This window comes from Trichosurus vulpecula, chromosome 2, assembly GCF_011100635.1.
Source record: "Trichosurus vulpecula isolate mTriVul1 chromosome 2, mTriVul1.pri, whole genome shotgun sequence".
Lineage (NCBI taxonomy): Eukaryota > Metazoa > Chordata > Mammalia > Diprotodontia > Phalangeridae > Trichosurus > Trichosurus vulpecula.
Window position 1 is genome coordinate 114,908,305 of NC_050574.1, and position 22,099 is coordinate 114,930,403.

Here is a 22,099-nt window from a genome sequence, read left to right on the forward strand (position 1 = left end):
AAGAGAGAAGGGAGAGAAGGAAGGTAGGAAGGAAGGCAGGGAAGGAAGGAAGGAAAGAAGGAAAGAAGGAAGGAAAGAGGTACAAATATGGGGAGGTACAAAAGGATGGACCTTCATTCTTAGTTTTTAATGTCTTCTCCCTCCTTGATCTTTTTTATATTATACTTATATCCAAGCTTAGCTAGGACATAGGATGTATGGACAGGAAGAGTGGGAGACTGCAAAAGTAAAGTGCTGCCTAATTAAAGGGCCGTAGATACAGAGCTGGAAGGCCTCAGAGATCATCTGGCTGAAGCCTCTCATTATTTGGATGTGGTAGTTGACACCCAGTGAGAAATGGCTGGCATAAGGTCATGCACAGAGAGACAGAATTAGCATGTGACCCCAGGTCTTCTGATTCCAAATCAAAGTGCTTTCCACTATACTGCAGAGAGAGCCTTGAATGCCAAGTTAAAACACTTGAGTTTCATTCAGTATCAATCAGAGGGTTTTAAATGTAATTGGCCTACCACCCCCTTTTCCAAAAAAAATAAATAAAAATTTCTCAGCACCCCCATAGAAATCTGCTTTCTTTAAACCCTTTAATGATTTTTTAAAAATTTGTGTCATTTGAAAAAATATATTTTTTTGAAATGACTCAATTTAACAATTTATTATAAATTTGTTGGTTTTTTCTGCATTGAAATTTTGATGATGCAATACTGCATATAGTATGTATAGTATCATAAATAAGTCATCACACACACATATTCCTGTCAGTGCATGCTGGACTCCCCGTAATGTGTGACATATTTGCATGCCAACGCTTGTTTGTTAAGACCTCTTAGTAGACTTGACCACTGATCAGTTACAACTTGCATTTTGTGTGTTTATTTGGAAAATCATGTAATCGCTGTGTCTTTAACTCTGTTACACAACATATGAAACAGGTACAGTCCCCCTTATTTTTATTCAACACCTCCCAATTACACCAGAGCCTACCCCCCCCAATCTCAATCTTTGCAGAGCTTCCCAGGGGGCGATATCACCTACTTCAGGAACCTATGACACATGTTCTCTATTTCAACAATAAAGCAGTTCTAACAAAATGCTAGAATGATTTTCTTTTTCCTTTTTTTTAATGCTCCCCAGTTTTTTTAACCTGAAAAATTGATTTTTTTTTCAGAATAGGAGTTTGACCCCAAATTTTGACTCCAAATGCAGTATTCTTTCAATTATATCATAAGAAGGGCCTTGAGTGCCAAGCTAAGGCATTTGGATTTTATTCAGTGTCTAAATGTTTCCCCTTTCATCAATAGAGCATTTTATTCTAAAGAAATATGACAGCAATTTGCTATAGTTTCCTATGTTTGTCTCACCTAATAGATGTGATTATTGACTTATTCACTTCCTACCTCTATTTTAAGGAACACTGTGTACGTTCAGTGGAATGGGATTGAAATTGATACAGTGTGAGCCATGCTTCTGTATTTTATTCAGAGTGAATAACAGGAGGGAGGAAAGAAAAAGCTAAAAAAAAAAAAAAAAGCTTTGTACCTTCGAGATGATCATTGTTAACATGGCTGTTTTCTAAGCACATGCTTAGAAAAGGGTGTCAGATGGGTGGCAGGAGGTCCAGATGAGCCAGGCAAGGCAATGTACTCACTACTTAATGGGCGGGTGTAACACCTCAGGAAAATGGGACCCAAGTCTGGAAATGACATTAATTTGAGTCATTTTATTCATGTGGATTACTCAGCTTTAATATAGGGAAAGGCAGAAGGAAGGAGGAAATTCCACTCAGACTATTATTAACTGTCCATCATTTTGTATTCCCAGCTGAGGGGGCCCTAGGAATGGAGTAATACTGTCCCTGATGATTAAAACCCCATCATTTTAAGGACAAAGATGGCAGATTGGGTGAAACCACAGAAATTACAGCTAGGAAAAGACAATAAAGTCACCCAGCATGCCCACTTTCAGTCACTTATCTGGTTAGAAAGACTGTTGTACCCTCCGAGGCTCTGGGAGCCTCCGCATTTACCTCTGACTTTTTGACAGGATTATTCTCAGGAACAGACTTAGTCATTCATAATAATAGCTCATAGCTCCATAGCATTTTGAGGTTCCTAAAGTGCTATGTTCACATTTGCCCCATGAAGAAGGCAGTATGTGGATTATCGTTACCTCCACTTTGTTATTAAGGAAATGGAGTCTTAAACAGTCCAGTGACTTAGCCATGGTCACAGAACTAAAACAGAACAGAGCTGGATTGCAAACAGAGGTCCCTAAATTCCAAATCGAGCTCTCTTTTGACCACAACGTTCCCTTCTACTCAACAAACTCCAAAGGCTCCCCATTGTCCCTAGGATCAATTATCTACCTCAACATTCAGCATCTCAAGCTCTTCACATCCTGGCCCTTCCTCTCTTTCCAGATAGATTCATTACATATTATTCCCCTCTGCCACTGTTTAGTCTTACCACCCTGGCTTACTTTTATTGTCTTCTTAGGATGCTTGATTTTCCACGATTATGCCTTCGCATTCAATATCCTCCATACCGGGAATGTGCTCGCTCATCATCTCTCCCTTAGAATCCCTGGCTTCCTTCCAGACTCAGCTCAAATGCCACCTTCAGCAAGAGGCCTTTCCTGATCCAAACAGCTACTAATGCTTTCCTCTCGAAAGCAGCCTTCCATATACTCTGTATTCATCATGTATATGCCAGTTTATGGATATGTGATCACCACTGTTAGAATGCAAACTCCTTAAAAACAAGGACTAGCTTTCTTTATATCCCCAGGGGTTCTTAAAGTAGGGTCTGAAGACTCTTCAAGAAGTCTATACATAGATTTTAAGGGGTTCATGAATTTGTATGTATGCATAATATCTATACATATATATGTATATATAATATATGATGAATTTATATATATAAATCTGTTTATAAAATATGTTTATAGTATGCATACATATATGAATGTATGTGTATATACATATACATGTATGTATATACATACATGTATATGTATACAAATTCATAGAACCTCTGAAAACTATCCCTCTATCTCTCTAGCTATCTATCTCAATATAATTGATATCCTTTGTAATCCTATGTGTTTTATTTTATCAGTGTTTTTAAAAACATGATTGTGTGTAGGCTTTACCATACCACCAAAGGAATCTGATCCAAAACAGTTGAAGAACCCCTGACCTAGTCAGTTCTGGCTGCTGTTCAAGAATCCTTCCATTCTATTCTTATCGAGATGGTTCCAAATATTTTGTTCCCTCCTTTCACCCTCATCTGCACTGAGGCCTTCATTTTCAATTTTTTGCTAACTTTTGTCTTTACATCATTTTGGTCTCTTGATACATCTCTGCCTCTCCTAGCCTGAGAGTCATCTCACATATCAAAGAATAAAAATGAAAAAAAGTTGAGTAAAACTAATCAATGCATCAAGTGAGACCAAAGGTATCTGCAGCCATAGTCCCCCACCTCTACAAAAAAAGGGAGAAGAGAGTTGCATTCTTATATCTCTTGAGAGGTGAGGGAAAGGAGGGGAGGAGGAAGTTTTGTCATAATTATACAATGTTCAGTTTTTATTTCCTTTTTTCTTTCCATTTACATCATTTAAGTCATTGTGCCTATCAATTAATAAACATGCATTTATTAAGCACTTACTATGTGTTAGATATCATGATAAACTCAGGGAATACACGAGGAAAATAATACAAAAGGCTTTGCCCTTCAAGAACTTTATGTGGAGAAAATCATGCCAAAATAGTTATATCCAACATACGTGCAGAGTGGATGAAAGGCAAACATCTAGGTGGGCAAAAGAAAGACCTTTGGCAAAAGTTGACTTCTGAGCTAATTCTTGGAAGACCCCAGGCATTTTAAAGGGTAAAGATGAGCAAAGTTCAGCTTCTAAGCATGGCAGACAGCTAGTAAAAAGGCGAGTTCCTTGAGGATGGGTATTATCTTTCTGTTTGTGTTTGTAGTCCCAGTATTTAACTCAGTGCTTAAAACATGTTGTTGCTGTTGTTGTTCAGTTGTTTCAGTCACGTCCGACCCTTTGTGACCCCATTGGGGGTTTTCTTGACAAAATAATACCGGAGTGGTTTGCCATTTCCTTCTCCAGCTCATTTTACAGATGAGGAAACTGAGGCAAACAAGGTTTAAGTGACTTGTACAGGGTCACGCAGCTAGTAAGTGTCTGAGACAAGATTTGAACTCAGGAAGATAAGTTTTCCTGACTTCAGGCCTGGTGCTCTATCCACTGTGCCATCTAGCTGCACCATTTAATACATATTTGTTGACTAAAAGCATATGGGAAAGAGAGGGGAAAAACCAATGTGTAAAGAGCTTCAAACAGCAAGCAGAGGAGTTGGTGTTTGATTATGGAGTTAATAGAGAGCCAGTGGGTAGTCTGTTGAGTGGAGAAGTGACACGGTCAGATCTGCATTTTGGAAAACCACTTTGACAGCTCTATGGAAGATGGTTTGGAGTGAGGAGACAGGAGTTAAGAGAGATCAATTAGAAGGCTCTTGCAATGGTGGAACAGACAAGAGATGATGAAAGCCTGAACTACACTGGTAGTTGTGTAACAGAAGAGCAGGGAACAGAGAGATGATATGTTGTTGACATAGAAACAATAGGATTTGGCAACTGATTGAATATATTGTTTTCCTTGTTCTGCTTATTTCTCTTCGAATCACTTCCTATAAGTCTTTCTGTGCTTCATTTTATTCCTGATATCCATCATTTCTTATGATTCAATAATAGCCGATTACCTTCGCAGACCGTAATTTGTTCTGACATTCCCTAATAATGGGCACCTGCTCTATTTCTAGTTCTGCTATTTCACAGTGGCCCAGCCCCCATACTTAAGGCAGATGATTGTGGCCTCCTAGTTCATTGAAAAGATCCAGGTCATCTGATAGAAACTCTCATTTCTTTTCTATTCTTTAAAACTTTCTCTGACTCTCCTGAAAATTACTTTTTGAGCATCACTGACTTCCCAATCACTCAATCAAAGGGCCTTTATTTTCTTCAATTCCAATGCTTCTTGATGCCTCTCTAGCTTCAAATATTGTTGACCACTCCTCCCCATGGTATACACTCTTCCTTTCCTGACTCCTAAGCACTGTTTTATCCTACTTCTAATACAAACCAATAAACATGTATTAAGTGCCTACTACATGCCAGGAATTCTACCAAGTGCCTAGGATACAATAATATCAATTAATAAAGACATTTCTTGTCCTCAAGGAGCTCATAATCTAAAGAAGAGACAACACACAAAAGGAGGCTGGAAGATATGTAGAGAAAAGGAGACAACAGGCAGCATCCTGTTCCTTGGAACTGAAACCAGGCAGAGAAACGGATGTAAAATAGAGTTAGCTGAGAGTCCAATTTCTGCCCTCCAAAAGGAAGGCATTGGGAAGAGTTTAGTACCCCAGCTCTCCAATTAGAATGGAAAGGAGACTGAGTGGGGTGGTGTTGATTATGACTTGAGTCAGCAGCATGGTGGTGAATTTAGAAGTGATGAGTTCATCCTGGGAGGAACAGCTTGTTCTGTGGAGTTGAAATCGAGCAGAGCAGTAGATGCAAAGTGGAATGAGTTAAGAATCCACTTTCTGCCCTCTATAAAGGAAAGCATGCCTACCTGTCTACTGTGTGGGACAGCAACCATTCCTCAAATTAAATTCAGAGGCTTCTCAAGGTAAAATGTAGAAAGGAATTTTATTGCTTTTTCATGAGAAAGGACACCACCCAAGCAGGGGCATTTTAATTATGTTTTACATTTGTTCGGTCTGAATAAATGGGCACATCCCCTGAACAAAGTGCAGGAGAGTACAAAGGATTCAGATGGATGCCAGTCCTTTTATTGATTTTCCTTTAGAATCTCCTGCCAGGCTCTTCGTTGGCCAGATACAACCCCCTGACTGCCTAGGTCATGCGGTCTTCAAATGGCTCCTTTAATCATGAGTACAAGCCTCTGACCTTTCACCTGACCTGCCTGAAGCCTGCTCTCTGCTAGATCAGAGCTCTGATTGGAAGTAGTTCCAATCAGTCACGTGACTTACATTCTGCCAAAGCTGGGGTGGGGGAGGAGTAGAAGGACACCTTCAACTCTATGGAAACAAAACCCTTCCCCCCCATCTCTTACACTACTAATAACCATTGTTTCTGCACTAGTATGAAAAATGTATCAGGGGACGCAGCCTAGCATAGAGAGGAGAGAGCCTGTATTGGAGTCAGGACATTTTGGCTTAACTCATGTTTCTAAAATAGGTATTATCTATGTGATCCTGGGCAAGTTGCTTAAACTCAGTTTGCCAGAATATTCTAGAAGACTCTAAGTTACAGAATACTTCCAGATTATCATTGTTAGATCTACTTCCACAATGGGAATTCCATTCACTGATGAAACCAGAGGTCCAAGCAGGGAAATAAAATGAACGCGTCAGGGCAGCAGATGGTGGGGATGGGAAGATATTTTAAGAGGTGACTGCAATTATCCAGAGTCCATGAGGAGGGGAACCTGTAGCCTTGAGGCCACACATGGCCCTCTAGGTCCTCAAGCATGGCCCTTTGATTGAATCCAAACTTCATGGAACAAATCCCCTTAATGAAAAGATTTGTTCTGTAAAACTTAGACTGAGTCAAAAGGCCACACTGAGAGACCTAGAAGGCCACTATGGTCCCAGGACTGTGTTAATTGCTTGGAATATAAATACAAGCAAAAAGATAGTTACTATCCTCAAGAAGCTTGCTTTCTATTGTGGGGACAATGCATAAAGACAAGTGAAGGGAGGGTAGGGGTGGGACATGGTACCTGCAGAGGCCATAGTGGAGACATACAGAGGCAGGAAAGAATCCAGGAGAGGAGTAAAGGAGTAAGTATGGCTGGCTTGGACACTTCCTCAAATGGAAGCTCCAGTGACAAATTTGCCAAGAAAGTTAGGTATTCAGTAGAGGGGCTAACAGTTCTGATCTCCATCAGTAATTTGAGAGGGTTCAGTTTCAACCTGACTTCCCCCCTGCCCCTCCCAAAAAGTCTTTGAAAATGGTAAGTGTCATTCAAGTGTCTGTAGCCCAAGGATAGACTCGACTTAACCTATGCTCTACCTCATGGCCAGAGCAACTCCTTGGCTGAAGCAAAGTCCCCACAAAGGGTTAAAGTGAGGCAATATGGACTTTCAGCCATCCTTATCAAGCCCTTTCATTTGAATGTCAATACAAATGTTCAAAAGTAGTATCAGCATTCTTTGAGAGAAGACTCTGGACTGGCAAGCAATATCTCTAATAGAGGAGGTAGAAATGGGAGCTGTTAAACTTCCATTATCCAGATTATATCACAAAGGACTATGTGGGAGGGAAGAATATTTCCAATAAATAACAGTGATCTCTTCTTTTCCAAATATCACAGGTTTCAGCATTTTCAAACCATGCATAGCATGTGATTACATGGAAATTAGTTCACAGAGTGGAAAGAATGAATTGGGAGTTAGAAGACTGCTTAGTAGCAAAAATCTCTTCAAATTCCCACAATGAACCTGACATTGATAATAATAATGACTATTTAGATTATACATAGTAGATAGCATATGTTATAATGGTGACATATTATTCATAATAATAAAAACAGCCTTTTAGAATGTTTTAGAATTTTTAACACCTATGTGACCCTGGACAAGTCACTTCACCTTCTTGGGCCTCAGTTTTCCTATCTGTAAAATGATGGAATTAAACTAAATGGCCTCTAATGTCACTTGCATCTCTAAATTTATGATCTTATGAACCTGTAAATGTTCTAGGTTACAAAGAGCGGAATAGTGAATAGAGAGCCAACTGTAAAGCCATCAAGACCTAGGTTTGAGTATTGCCTCTGACATACTGGATGTGGGACCCTGGGCAAATTATTTTAACTCTCAGTGTTCTAGACAATTTCCTAAAATATGGTTTCTCATGTTTCTTTATGTCCTGGTAAAACCTATAATTCCATTTTTGAAATCACATGTTTAGATACATAAAATACAAAGAGTTATGCAGGAAACCAGTTATATTGAAATATAGCTCTCAACATGTCAAAACTAACAACAAAACAGGCTCACAGACTCCAGGTTAAGAACCCCTTTCCTAAGTGTATACATTATAGAAAAGAAATCAGTGAATATTGGTACATGGAGTTTTCTTACCTGGGAGCTTATTATGCCAGTGAAATCACAAGTCCAAACTCTGTTCTTACCCTTTCCTCATGACAGCCCTGTGATACAGGTCCTGTCCTGGTAAATTTTATGATCTGAGGATCTCCATTCTACAGGTCAGTAAACTGAGTGAGGCAGTCAACAATCAAGTGAAATGTCTTACCTGGAATTCAAACCCAGGACCTTTGGTGACATGGAAGGAGAGCTGTGTTCGGATTTAGAGGACCTGGGTTTGACATTTGTCTCCTCTTTTTACCACCTGTCAGATGTTGTTCACTTTACCCCTCCTGGGCCTAAATTTTCTTTCTTTCTGAAACAAAGGGGCTACACCAGATGATCTAGACATCCCGGTAGATAGAGATGGCTGTACATCCTCTGATTCTGTAATTTTGGAAGCAGGGACGCGATACTCAGAGAGGAAAATGGTTTTGTGGATGGCCATTCATGCTTGGTGTTTACCCAGTGGAAGCTAGAAATATAAGGAAGAAGCTTTGAAATAGCCATGGCAAAGATAACTGGGAAGATAGCAGCCAGTGGTGGTACTGATCAGAACAGCTGATATCCACATGGTGCTTTAGGCCAACAAAGAGCTTTATGAATTCTCCCCTCTAAGGTGTGTAACGCAGGTATTGTTATCCCTGTTGAAAGAGGCAAGATGGGATGGTGGCTAGAACTCTGGCTTTGGCCTCAGAAAAGTCTAGAATGAAGTTTCACCACTTATACTTACATATCATTTGACTTGCACCAGGTGGTGCAACGGATGGAGCCAGAAGTCACTGGACCTTAGTTCAAATCCAGCCTCAAACATTCACTAGCTGTGTCACTAGCTTTAACCTTTGTTTGCCTTAGTTTCCTCAACTGTAAAAGAGGAATAATAAGAATACCCACCTCCTGACATTATTGTGAAGATGGAATAAGATATTTGTAAAGCTCTTATCACAGTGTCTGTCACATAGTAGGTGCTATACAAATGCTTGTTCTTCTTCCCTCCCTGTGCCTTAGGCTAGGTATCTATTAATTAGCCTATTTCTGTTTGAGTTAGTGGAGGGTATTCCCAAATCTAATTTATGATGAAACCACAGATCTAGGGGGAAATATATTCAGAAATAACTTGCCCAATGTCACAAAAATTACAACAATAACAATACAGATGATTTTTTGGGAGGAGGGGAAAGTGAAGTCCAGGTTTGTGATTTCATTTCATAAAGAATATTCTGGCTATTAAACTCTTTTAAGCAATGCATATCATGACTGGTCTGCAAATTATGTTTGTGGTGAGCTTCCGAGGCCATTGACAGATTAATTGACTTGTTCAGGGTAACAGAGCCAGTATGGATCAGAGGCAGAATTTAAATCCAGGTTTCCCTGAGATTAACATATGTAAAGAACTTTGCAATCCTTAAAGCGCCATATAAACACAAGCTGTTGTTCCAGTCTATCTGCTGCATCAACAAACCTCTCAATAGCAGTGACAATTATTTAGATAGCACTTTCAGGCTTTAAAAGTTATTGTCATCAGGGACAGATCTAAGACTTGAACTCTATTCTCTTGACTCCACGTCCATCATTATTCTTAATATGTAACATCCTAAAGAATCCCCAATCATCACCAATGGTTTCTGGAAAACATAGCTCCCAAGGAGGGCACTAGTGTGGAAGGGATACCAGTTGTTTCAGTTTACAGATGCTAGAGGGGGAGCTGATATCACTCGTTGTCTAGAAGATGGGCAGAATGACTAAAATCATACTCGGGTTCCATGGGAGCTGGAAAGTAATTTGTTGAGGAAGACTGCTAAGTCTTTGTGATCACAAATGAAATACGAGTCATCAGTCTGACATGGTGGCTTACTAAAATTCAGGTTTAATTTATAGACATCTTGAATGAAGGAGGTGATAATTGCAATCTGACCTGGTCATGCCCTGTTTGAATTATAGCCGCTAATTCTGGGTGCAGTATTTTAGGGAATATTGTAACAATAATCAAGCTATATACAGAGAATATGTGTATGTGTGTGTGTGTATGTGTGTGTGTGTGTGTGTGTGTGTGTGTGTGTGTGTGTGTAATTAAAATATAATACTATTCAACAAGCATTTACCAAGTGCTACTATATTATGTACCAAATGCTGTGCTAAACTCTGGAGATATAAAGAAAGGCATAAACATGGTCCCTGCCCTCAAGGAGTTCCCAGTCTAATGTGACAGCCAAAACACAATAACTATGTGTATAAAAATATATACATAGGTTGAACTGGAAGTGATAAACAGAAGAAAGGCATTAGACTCAAGGAAGGATAGAGAAAAGTTTATTAATGAAGGTGAGATTTTAGCTGAGACATGAAGGAAGCCAGGGATGCCAGAAGGCTCAGAAGAGGTGGAGAATTCAAGTATGACAGATGGCCAATGACAATGTGGCTTGGTGATAAGATCCTGAGAATTCCTGTTGGGTCCAAGTGAGAAAGTGAGGACATGCATGATAGAGACCAGCAGAGGAACAAAAGACTCAGGGAATGATTTTGGACTACCTCAAATGGGAAACGTTCTCCTGGTTCACCTTTCTTTTTTGAAATCACCAATTCTTTTCAAGATTCATTTTGTGTCATTTCCTACCTGAGGCCTTTCCTAATCTCCCATTTGGTAATGTTCTCTCCACCTAACCCTCCTCTGAAAGCTATCTTAGAAGCTTTTGCATTTACTTATTGGTTTACATTTTGTTTTCCTAATGGGAGAATAGAATGGTAGCTCCTTGAGGGTAGGAAATATTTAGGTTTTGTATCTCCAGTACCTAGAAAATAATAGATAATTTTTAAAATGTTTATCAAATTCAGTTCAATTCATCCTAACAAGGGCCAGACCTAGTGTTAGGGTCTATAGGCGCACAAAAAGAATAAAAAGATGGGGTCCGACTCTCTCTTGGAAGTTACATAGTGTCTTGCAGCAAAAATGATCGCCTAGTCCTAGTCAGAGCTGTGGGACCCTGAATTCCTTTTAGCTCTATGATCAAAGAACTTCAATACAATTCTTCCCAGAAAGCAAGGAAAAAAGGAGTACTATTTAAAACAATGGCTTTGGATATTTTTATGAGGGTCACCTTAGGATCATTCTTTTAAAAGTTTGTAAGGTTCATGAACTGTCATGACCTAGATCATTCTATAATTCTACAATTTCAAGATTTTGCAAATTGCTCACCAGGTATATACAAACATAACAAAGTATAAAACAGGCAAGATGAGAAGAAGCTTCATTGATTGTGGTGAGTGGTGAAAAGGGGAACTGAGGATATGAAGAATCATTCACAAGTATGTAACCCTGAGCCTCTTGACTTCATTAGTATATTTTAGGGATATAGAATCTTTAGCTAATGCAACCTAAGGCTACATTAATATAAGAAACTACACTCCACACTCCTGGAGGGCAAGCAGTGTTTATTCATCTCTCTACCCTCCACCATATCTTCTCCACAGGAGTTACTTTGTCAATATCTGGGTGGAGGAAAGAGGAAAGGAAAAAAAACTAATTTATAAAAGGGGAAGGAGGCTATTTTCTGGTAGGAAGTACTATCAGATATCAAAATGGGCATCTAGAAGGTTATTTTAGACCTGCATTTCTGCAAAATAGAGTAGAGTCAATTCTCATCCCTCCAAGGCAGTTAGGATGTGGTCTTACCCCAAATCTTCAAAGTCATCTCACTCAACCCCTTCATTTTGCAAATGAGAAATCTGAGCTTCAGAAAGCCGAAGAGACTTGGTCAAGGCACCATGTTCAGTCATCGATAGCGCTGGTATTAAAATCTAAGTCTTCTAACACCAAAACTGATGCTTGTATTTTAAAATGTGTACAGACTAGTGTTAAAACCTTAAAGGTCACCTAGTTCATCATCTCACAGATGAGAAAATTGAGACCTAGCAACGTTACCTGATGCACCCAAGGTCACACAGATAGTAGGTAGCAGACCTGAGATTTGAACACAAGTCTTTTTACTCTCAAGCTAGGGCACTTTCAAATAGACCACAAAATTTAAAATGGTAGGATTACAGAATGATGTAGTCCAACTTTCTATTGATACAGGAATCCTTTGTGCCCCCACCCAGAGATCATTTAGCCTTGCTAGAACCTTTGCACCATTAAAGAGCTCACTATGAAAAAAAATCTGCCATTTATATTTACTAACTTCATTTTGCCAATGTTCTTTCTAATTTTTTTCCCCAAGAAATGAACAGAATTGGTCTACAAGTGGTCTTACCTATTTATAATTGCCTCCTTCTTTGCTTTTTTTTTGTTTGTTGTGTCACACCCCTCAATCACTTTTGTTTCCAGAAGCCTGCATCTAAAGGAATGGTTTACAAAGAATCCATCTCTTGGGCAGATATTGTTTTGTACCTGTCTTATGTTTATCCATTCTAGTTCTTATTATAATCATCTGTATACTCTTTTCTCTTTACCATGGTCCATGAGGACCAGACTCCATCTTATTCTTCTTGTGTCCATCCATAAGACCAAAAACTGAGCTCTCTTTATAGACTGCCAAACAGATAGATACAGAGATATATAGTTGAATTTGATTCAGTTCAACAAACATTTATTTAATTGCCTACCATATGTCAGACACTATGCTTGGAAATGGATTTCAAAATAATAATAATAATCAGTCTTCAAGGAGTTTGTGTTCTACTGGGGTGTTGCATTCTATCACGTCTGCAGGTAAATAAATTACAAAATAAACCCATGTAATCAGCAGTTAGCACTGTGGAGGATAGAGTTTATGGGACAGGTACTTTCATTCCTTCCATGAGAAAAGGGAAGGAGCTGGTCATTTCTATGTCTTCCCACAGGGAATAGTCTTGAGTGTAATCATCCCTTTGTCCATCATCCTCTCCTTCTCTCTCCTTCTTTTAGTTGGAGCTGAAAGGTTTCCTGGGACCCAAGGATTTGAATAACCTCAGCTTTCTGCATCAGTAAGTGAGTTATCTCAGCCTAGAGACAAAGGGCAAATCCCAAAGTTTAAACTCGGACTTTGGGGAAGTTTATCAAGATTATTCATAAAATCATATCATATAATGCTTAATCTGTCAAGCTAAGAGAGAAATCTTGACTATCTGGATAGAGATGCCACCCTCTCACCTAGATCTGATTATAATTCTGTGTATTTTAAGCTGACTACTACCTTCCTCCATTTCCCTTCCCTAGACTCAGTCAATATGTGGACAAATAGTAAATCCCAAATACAGTTTAAACTTTGACTTTAGGGAAGTTTATCAAAATTATTCGTAAAATCATACCATATAGAGATGCAACCCTCTCACTATGTCTGAATGTAATTCCGTATATAATATTCATCACAAATTATGTATTTTATATAAACAGAAATAAATCATAATAAAAATAGTTTAGAGATAGTATATATGTGTGTGCATATATAAATACATATATACGTGCCTATACATAGGCATATATATAAATATGTATCTAGTGTATGCATGTTTCTGTATATCTAGATAAATAGAGAGATATGTACACACACTCACAAATGCACAGATATACCTTGCACCTGTAGTACACACAGGCTGTCAGAGAAATGAAGGGAGAATTTTAAACTTCGTTGCTTTTCCACAGTGCCTAAGGCATGGTCTCCCACAGTAGATTCATTTAGATCTTTCTGCCTTAAAGCAGAGTCTGGGGTGATGAAGCCAGTCTCTGTGTTTAGTCAACACTCCAAATTGTCATAGGAATGCTATGGTTTTTTTTCCCTGTCATGGCTTTGTTCTTGATTCCCTCTCCTCTCTCAGCTAGCTACCTGTGTCTCCTACTGTATTTATTGCAGAATAATTTTTAAGCCTTCCATCAGAGGAAAAATCTGTGTTCCAGCTCAGTCAGTAATAGAACTCTAGCCTCTTCCAAGGATGAGAAGTTTACAAATCTCATGGTTCCTAGCAACCCTCTAGACACCTCTCTTTCTACTTGTGTGAGATTCATTAGCTGTCGAAGGCACTGTTGCATACAAAATTGGTTTCAGGAAGTATGGAAGAGCACTCCCCAATAGGGGAATCAAGAACAGCTTCATTTCAAAGACAGAATTTGGGCTGAACTTTGGAAACAACTGATATTGCAAGGAATGGAAGTAAGGAGGGAGAGCAAGTAGCATTGCAAAATCTCACAGGTGGGAGATAGAATTTCACATTCAAGGAAAAATGTTCAATAATAAATGAACAAATGTATCCCTACTCAAATCCAGCTCTCATATGGACTCTCTTTAGGACTGAAGATGCCATTGGCAGCTAAGTCCTCATAGAATGTTAGAGCTAGAGGGGGATATAGAACATAGAATGTTAAAACATAGAACACAGCATTTTTTTCTTTTTTTTTCTTTTTTTTTTAAATTTTTTTTTCTTTATTTATTTTTAGTTTACCACACACGGTTCTACATAGTTTTGAGTTCCAGTTTTTCTCCCCTCCCTCCCCCCTCCCTCCCCAAGACGGCATGAAGTCTCTTATAACTGTCATGTATAACTTCGCATTGAATTAATTTATGCTCTAGTCAAGTCGTGGAGAAGAATTTTGACCAATGGAATGAATTATGAGAAAGAAGAAACAGAACCAAAAACAAAACAAAACAAAACAAAAAAAAAACAAAAAAAAAACCAAAAACAAAAACAAAAGAGAAGCAGAAAAAGCGAGCATGTAGTGTGCCTCAGTCTGTATTCAAACTTCGCAGTTCTTTCTCTGAATGAAGATAGCATTCTCCATCGTGAGTCCCCTGGAGTTGTCCTTGCCCCTTTAGGTTGCTGAGAGAAGCGCAGTATGTCAGGGTTGGTCCTCACGGAATTCACATATCTGTGGCTGTGCACATCGTTCTCCTGGCTCTGCTCCGCTCACTCAGCATTATGTCGTGTAGGTTTTTCCAGGTTGTTATGAAGTCTGCATCATCCCCATTTCTTATGGCACAATAGTATTCCATCACCTTCACATACCACAGCTTGTTCAGCCATTCCCCAATTGATGGGCATCCCTTTGCTTTCCAATTCTTGGCTACCACAAAGAGAGCTGCTATAAATATTCTTGTACAGATGGGTCCTTTTCCCGCTTGCGTGATTTCTTTGGGATACAACCCTAGAAGTGGTATTACTGGGTCAAAGGGTATGAACATTTCTATAGCCCTTTGGGCATAGTTCCACACCGCCCTCCAAAATGGCTGGATCAGCTCACAACTCCACCAGCAATGCAACAATGTTCCAATTTCCCCACATCCTTTCCAGCATTTATCATTCTCCTGATTTGTTATTTTAGCCAATCTGACAGGAGAGATGTGGTATCTAAGAGTTGTTTTGATTTGCATTTCTCTAATCAGCAGCGATCCAGAGCATTTTTCCATATGCCTGTAGATAGCTTTAATTTCTTCCTCTGAAAACTGCCTGTTCATATCCTTTGACCATTTCTCAATTGGGGAATGGCTTGTATTCCTATATATTTGGCTTAGCTCCCTGTATATTTTAGAGATGAGGCCTTTATCAGAGATACTAGTTGCAAAGATTTTCTCCCAATTTTCTGCTTCCCTCCTAATTTTTGTTGCATTGGCTTTTTTTGTACAAAAACATTTCAATTTGACATAATCAAAATTATCCATTTTGCATTTTGTAATGCTCTCTATCTCTTGTTGGGTCATGAATTCTTTACTTTTCCACAAATCTGATAAGTAAACCATTCCTTGCTTTCCCAAATTACTTAGAGTATCAACTTTTACTCCTAAATCATGAACCCATTTTGACTTTATTTTGGTATATGGTGTAAGATATTGGTCTATGCCCAGTTTTTGCCCTACCATTTTCCAATTTTCCCAAGTTTTTGTGAAATAGTGAATTATTAGCCCAGAAACTGGCTTCTTTGGGTTTATCAAAGAGTAGATTGCTAAACTTGTTGATTTCACCTACTTGTGTACCTATCCTATTCCACTGATCCACACCCCTGTTTCTTAACCAGTACCAGGCAGTTTTGATGACTGCTGCTGTGTAGTACAGTTTAATATCTGGTGTGGCTAAACCACCATCTCTAGCATGTCTTTTCATTAATATCATAGATACTCTAGACCTCTTGTTTTTCCAAATGAATTTTGTTATTATTTTGTCCAGCTCAGTAAAAAAAATTTTTGGTAGTTCGATTGGTATGGCACTGAATAGATAGATTAATTTAGGTAGAATTGTCATTTTTATTATATTAGCTCGGCCTAACCATGAGCAACTGATATTTCTCCATTTATTTAGATCTGATTTTATTCGCGTGAAAAGTGTTTCATAGTTATGTTCATATAGGCCCTGGGTTTGTCTTGGCAAATAGACTCCCAAATATTTTATAGTGCCTTCAGTAACTTTGAATGGAATTTCTCTTTCTATCTCTTGCTGTTGGGCTTTGTCAGTAATGTATAGGAATGCTGAGGATTTATGTGGATTTATTTTATATCCTGCAACTTTGCTAAAGTTGTTTATTATTTCAAGTAGTTTTTTACTTGATTCTCTAGGATTCTCTAGATAAATCATCATATCATCTGCAAAAAGTGATAATTTAGTTTCTTCTTTTCCTATTCTAATTCCTTCAATTTCTTTTTCTTCTCTTATTGCTACAGCTAATGTTTCTAGAACCAAATTGAATAATAGGGGTGATAATTTAAAAAATCATAGCATTACATAAATGCTAGTTAATGAAACGAATAACATTGACAACTACATTTTTTGAGAGACAGTGTGGTATTGTAGACAGAGATCTGTCCTAAGAGTCTTTGAGGAACTGAGTTCAAATCCCACTTCTGATAGATACTACCGGTGGGACTCTAGACACAGTACCACTAGTCAACTCTTTAAGATATAAGTTGCATAGAAGATGCTGATCTATGTTGGCAGAAGATCATTGAATGCTCTTTATAAGGATGAAATCATGGACCCAGTAAAACACATACATAAGAATTCACTTTAATGTAGTTCTTTAAGATTTGCAAAGTTCTTTTCTCATGCTAATCCTAGGACTTAGATAGTGTGGATAATACTATCAGAAGCAGCTGGTGGCTCAGTGTATAGAGTACTGGTCCTGAAGTCAAGAAGACCTGAGTTCCAGTCTAGCCTCAGATGCTTACTAGCTTTGTAACCTTGGGTTAATTACTTAGCTTCTGTCTGCTTCAATTTTCTTAGCTACCAAATAGGGGCAAGAAGAATATCTACTTTATAGGTGGGTGTCAGGATCAAATGAGGCAATATCTACAAAAGCACTTAGCATTTTGCCTGGCACATAGTAGGTGCTTAATAAATGTGTATTCCCTTTCCTGTCCTGCCTTTATTACACCCATCTTACAGATGAGGAAACTGAAACTCCAAAGGTTTGACATCCAAATCCATACAGCTAGTAAACAGCACTTTTTTTTTATTTTATTTAACATATTTAGTTTTCAGCATTGATTTTCACAATAGTTTGAATTACAAATTTTCTCCCCATTTCTACCCTCCCACCCACTCCAAGATGGCATATATTCTGGTTGCCCTGTTCCCCAGTCAGCGTGCCCCTCTGTAACCCCACTCCCCTCCCATCCCCTTTTCCCTTCCTTTCTTGTAGGGCAAGATAAATTTCTACACCCCATTGTCGGTGTATCTTATTTTCTAGTTGCATGCAAAAACATTTTTGTTGTTTTTGAACATCTGTTTTTAAAACTTTGAGTTCCAAATTCTCTCCCCTCTTCCCTTCCCACCCACCCTCCCTAAGAAATCAAGCAATTCAACATAGGCCACATGTGTATCATTATGTATAACCCTTCCACAATACTCATGTTGTGAAAGACTAACTATATTTTGCTCCTTCCCAACCCATCACCCTTTATTGAATTTTCTCCCTTGACCCGGTCCCCTTTCAAAAGTGTTTGTTTTTTACTACCTCCACCCCCATCAGCCCTCCCCTCCGTCATCCCCCCCATTTATTTTTATCTTCTTCCCTCTTCTTTCCTGTGGGGTAAGATTCTCAATTGGGTATGTATGGTATTCCCTCCTTAGGCAAAATCTGATGAGAGCAATGTTCACTCATTTCCCCCCCTCATCCGCCCTCTCCCCTCCTCCCACAGAACTGCTTGCTCTTGCCTCCTTTATGCAAGATAATCCACCCAATATATATACATATACACACATAGATATATACATACATACACATTCAACCATATATATACATAAACATATATGTATGCATATTCCCTTCAGCTACCCTAACACTGAGGTCTCATGAATCATACACATCATCTTTCCGTGCAGGAATGTCAACAAAACCATTCACCTTTAGTAAGTCCCTTGCAATTTCTTTTTCTTGTTCTTTTTCTTGATTACCTTTTCATGCTTCCCTTGATTCTTGTGTTTGAAAGTCAGATTTTCTATTCAGTTCTGGTCTTTTCACTGAGAAAGCTTGAAAGTCCTCTATTTTATTGAAAATCCATATTTTGCCTTGGAGCATGCTACTCAGTTTTGCTGGGTAGGTAATTCTTGGTTTTAATCCTAGCTCCATTGACCTCCGGAATATCGTATTCCAAGCCCTTCGATCTCTTAATGTAGAGGCTGCCAGATCTTGGGTTATTCTGATTGGGTTTCCACAATACTCAAATTGTTTCTTTCTGGCTGCTTGCAGTATTTTCTCCTTGATCTGGGAGCTCTGGAATTTGGCGACGATATTGCTGGGAGATTTCTTTTTGGGATCTATTTGAGGAGGCGATCAATGGATTCTTTCAATTTCTATTTTGCCCTGTGGCTCTAGAATATCAGGGCAGTTCTCCTTGATAATTTCTTGAAAGATGATATCTAGGCTCTTTTTTTGATCATGGCTTTCAGGTAGTCCAATAATTTTTAAATTATCTCTCCTGGATCTATTTTCCAGGTCAGTGGTTTTTCCAAGGAGATATTTCATATTGTCTTCCATTTTTTCATTCCTTTGGTTCTGTTTTATAATATCTTGATTTCTCATAAAGTCACTAGCTTCCACTTGCTCCAATCTAATTTTTAAAGTAGTATTTTCTTCAGTGGTCTTTTGGACCTCCTTTTCCATTTGGCTAATTCTGCCTTTCAAGGCATTCTTTTCCTCTTTGGCTTTTTGGAGCTCTTTTACCATTTGAGTTAGTCTGTTTTTTAAGGTGTTGTTTTCTTCAGTGTATTTTTCAGTATTTTTTGGGTCTCCTTTAGCAAGTCATTGACTTGTTTTTCATGGTTTTCTCGCATCCTTCTCATTTCTCTTCCCAATTTTTCCTCTACTTCTCTAACTTGCTTTTCCAAATCCTTTTTGAGCTCTTCCATGGCCTGAGACCAGTTCGTGGTTTTCTTGGAGGTTTCTGTTGTAGGCTCTTTGACTTTATTAATTTCTTCTGTCTGTATGTTTTGGTCTTCTTTGTCAGCAAAGAAAGAATGCAAAGTCTGAGACTGAATCTCATTGCGTTTTCACTGCCTGGCCATATTCCCAGCCAACTAACTTGACCTTTGAGTTTTTCAGTGGGGTATGACTGCTTGTAGACTACAGAGTTCTATGTTCCATGTTTGGGGGGGAGGTGCCAGCTCTGCCACACCAGCACTGCTCCTTCCCCAAGAACCCCCAACCCGAACTGGGCTTAGATCTTCAGCAGGCTGTGCACCCCTGCTCTGATCCGCCACTTAATTCCTCCCACCAGGTGGGCCTGGAGCCGGAAGCAGCAACAGCCGTAGCTGCCCCACCTCCGCTGCCCCAGGGGCTGGAAGCCAAACCGCGAACTCCTTCCACTCCCGCAGCTTTTCCCACTAACCTTCTCCGCTGTCTTTCGTGTTTGTGGGTTGAGAAGTCTCGTAACTGCCTCAGCGCACTGATTCAGGGTGCTAGGGCATGCTCTGCCCAGTTGCTGGTCTTGTTGGTCCACGCCGCTCAGCTCCACTCCGTTCCCAGCTCCCAGCTCCCAGCTCCAAGCTCTGTGTAGGATAGACCTCACCCAGAGACCATCCAGGCTGTCCTGGGCTGGAGCCCTGCTTCCCTCTGCTGTTTTGTGGGTTCTGCCATTCTAGAATTGGTTCAGAGCCATTTTTTATAGGTTTTTAGAGGGACTTGGTACGGAGGTCAGGCTAGTCACTGCTTACCAGCCGCCATCTTGGCTCCGCCCCCCTCGACATCAAACAGCCCTTCTGATACTCAAACTTAGGCCTTTTTACTTTAGACTCATCATTTGTACCCCCTCCCCCACCCCTCACCCCTGCCAAAACCACATTAAATGTCAGAATCTGAAGAGACCTGAAATATGTAATGTTAAAACACAAAATATAGAACTCTAAAACCTGAAGAGACTTTAGGTTGCCTAGTCTCACGTTCTCATTTTACTGTTGAGGAAGGTGAAGCCCAGAGAGGGTAAGTAAATGCCCAGCATATTACTAGCAAAACTTATACTACAATGCAGGTCTGTGATTCCTGGCACAGGGCCTCTCCTAATACACCATTCTGCCTCCTACCCCAAAAGGTTGTGTGGTTCAAATTTAGATTCATCTAAATAACTCAAACACAAATTCTCAATTTCTCATGCAAAGAATTGCAGATATTCTCCTTTCATTGATTTTGAAAGGGCTTTATGTTTGGAGTACCACCATTTATTTTTACCCACACTAGCAAGTCTTTGGGTGGTGAGGGAAATGTTGGCTCCCAACAGCAGGGCTAAAAATGTGCTTGCAAACCTGGCAATGAAAGTGCCCTGCTTTCTCTAAACCTCACCCCCTTTCGTGTACTCTAGTACTTTCTTTTCAATTAATTCTACCCCTTTCTGTTCCTTTTTTTCTTCAACTCTTGACCTGGCCTTTTGTCTGAGCCCTTCTGATCACTGCACCAAGGAGAGAAAACAGGGGAGAGAGAGAGAAAGACTAAAAGGTTTGTAGAAATAAGACCAGGAATGAATTCCAGGAAAATGAGAAGCTTCCTTCAGACAAGGAGGAGGAGGAGGAGGAGGTGGAGGAGGAGGAGGAGGAAGATGTACTTTGTTCTTTCAAGGATCCATGAATTTATGAGGGTTGGATATGCCCTCCCACTTCGGCACATCACAACCTCCTTATGCCTCAGTAAATATTAATGAATTCTTCTAGCCCCCTCAAAATTCACCACTGGGTAGACAATTCTTGGGTGATAAGCCTCTTCTTATATATTTAGGCTGGTCTTCAGACACACAGGGAGGCAAACTATCTCCAGGGCCTTCCTCAAAGTTGTTGTTTCTTTTCCATATTTTTCTTTTCTAAATCTTGAAAGAACACATCTAAAGTAAAATCCAAGATCATCTATTTTGTTATTATCAATAATGAAATTATTATTCAAAGTGGCATAGGTGGACAGGTGACCTTGAAGCCAGGAAGGTCATGGCTTGTCTCTAATATGTACCGGCAACTACAAACCTAGGCAAGTTACTTCTTAGTGCTCTGGCCACTCTTTTAGACTTGAACTTACAGGGAAGTTGAGGGGCATACCTTTGGGAATCTCCCAATTGGAAGTTCCCAATATCAGTGAAATCATATTCCTAATATCATTTCTATCAATACTAATAACAGACTGACACCCTAAAGTCAAAACCCAATGGAAGAATACACTTAGAGCAATTAATATCTTCCTAATGCCCATCTCTGTGTATTTTTGTAACAGTGGATGGATGCCAATAGATTTAGAAAGTTTCCAAACAAAAACCTCTATAGTGTTAGTAAAACAGAGAGCCTATTACTTTAAGACAGCTGCAGAAATTTTAATATTTTTTTTATTTAAAATTTTATTATTTAAAAAAAAAAGAACAGAGGTCCATTATGTTGCCACATATCTGTAGTCCCTACTCTGTAGAGGCTGAGGCTGGTGGGTTGCTTGAGTTCATCAGTTATGAGCTACAATAAGACTAAAGCTGATTGGGTGCCCATGCTGAG